The 1,419-nt window shown below is 31.7% G+C and overlaps 1 pseudogene; it reads right to left on the bottom strand.

The window, feature by feature from the left end:
* The window catches only part of LOC122328018, a 37,183-nt pseudogene that overhangs the window by 12,850 nt on the left and 22,914 nt on the right, over positions 1–1,419 (bottom strand).

Genomic DNA, 1,419 nt, shown 5'->3' with positions numbered 1-1,419 from the left:
CTTTTTATGTATAAATATTGCTAATATTAAGAGGTGCATCACAGAGATAATCATTAAATAATTAAAAAATGAAGTGCATGATTATATTAAACCTCAACAGGTCTGAAAGTCTTTCATTTAAATGATCCACATCAACAACAAAAAAAACTCAAAGTGGTTGAAAAACAAGAAAATGACAGTTTAGAAATGCCCTAACAAAAGACCACTCTGAAACCATATTGAAATGCTGTGGTAGGAACTGAAATGTAGAGTTCATAGAACTAAAGTCTATAAATTTCACTGAGCTGAAACAGTACTAGGGATTATCACAGAACTTACCTCAGTATCTTTAATGTACAATAAATATCCTTCAGTCCAGTGCAGAGCAGCTTCACTCCTGAATCCTGCAGATTATTATTGTTCATGTTCAGCTCTTTCAGACTGGAATCTGATTCAAGAACTGAAGCCAGAGCTGAACAGCTTTTGTCTGTTAAACCACAATCATTTAGCCTACAGGAGAAATAAATCAAATCACAGAGTTAAATACATGAAATATAGTTATTAAATACAAAAATGCAAAATTAATTGGTATAAATTACATAAACCATAAATATACTGTATATTTATCAGAGTTTTAGTGATTCAAATTTTCTTGATAAAACAGCTGGATAAAGCTTTATAGCGAGGAGTTGGACTCAAATGAGAATTACAATAGACTGCTGTAACATACCTAATCATGTGAAATGTGTTGAATTACAAATTTATATGTGAAGGGTTTGATCTCAGAGCTGAAGACAGAGCTTTATAACCTTCTTCACTGATACTGCAGTCTGAGAGTCTAAAAAAGGTTTTTATCATATTCAAGTTATATAATTAATATTACTGCAAAAAAGGTTTAATAGCTTTCTCCTTCTAGTTAGAGAAGAATGGAAAAAAGTCACCATCTGACAGGAGCATGACTTTTTTTTTTAAAGATTATTACAGTAATGTTTTCATTTTGATCAGAAGAGAATGTCGCCATTAAAACCAAACAATAGTTCATTACATTGACCTGAGTTTCTCCAAAGTGCATTCTGTATATTCTAAAGTGTTCTGGAGTTTTTCTTCCAAATGATGCAAGTATAAAATATAAAATTGAAATGCCATAACATAAGTCCACTCTTAAAGCACATTGAAATTCTGAGGTAGGAACTGAAATATAGAGTTCATGCTGGAATTAAACCTTTAGGTGCTAGGTTTTCAAAAGCTTGTGGCTTGAAAGGGCTTAAAGATAGAGATCTACTGTAAATTAAAAAAAATGTTGGGAATGGTCGAAAGTTTGTGTGGGTTGTAAATATACTAATGTAATTTGCCTGTTATGAAGTCATCAGGGGATGGTCCATCCCGAGTTTCATAACATTCATAATATTCAGGATATTTGAATTGAAGTTCAGAATGTTT

Source organism: Puntigrus tetrazona, chromosome 22, assembly GCF_018831695.1.
Source record: "Puntigrus tetrazona isolate hp1 chromosome 22, ASM1883169v1, whole genome shotgun sequence".
NCBI lineage: Eukaryota > Metazoa > Chordata > Actinopteri > Cypriniformes > Cyprinidae > Puntigrus > Puntigrus tetrazona.
Note: the sequence above shows the minus strand (reverse complement) of the source record. Positions and strands in the feature narration are given on the sequence as shown.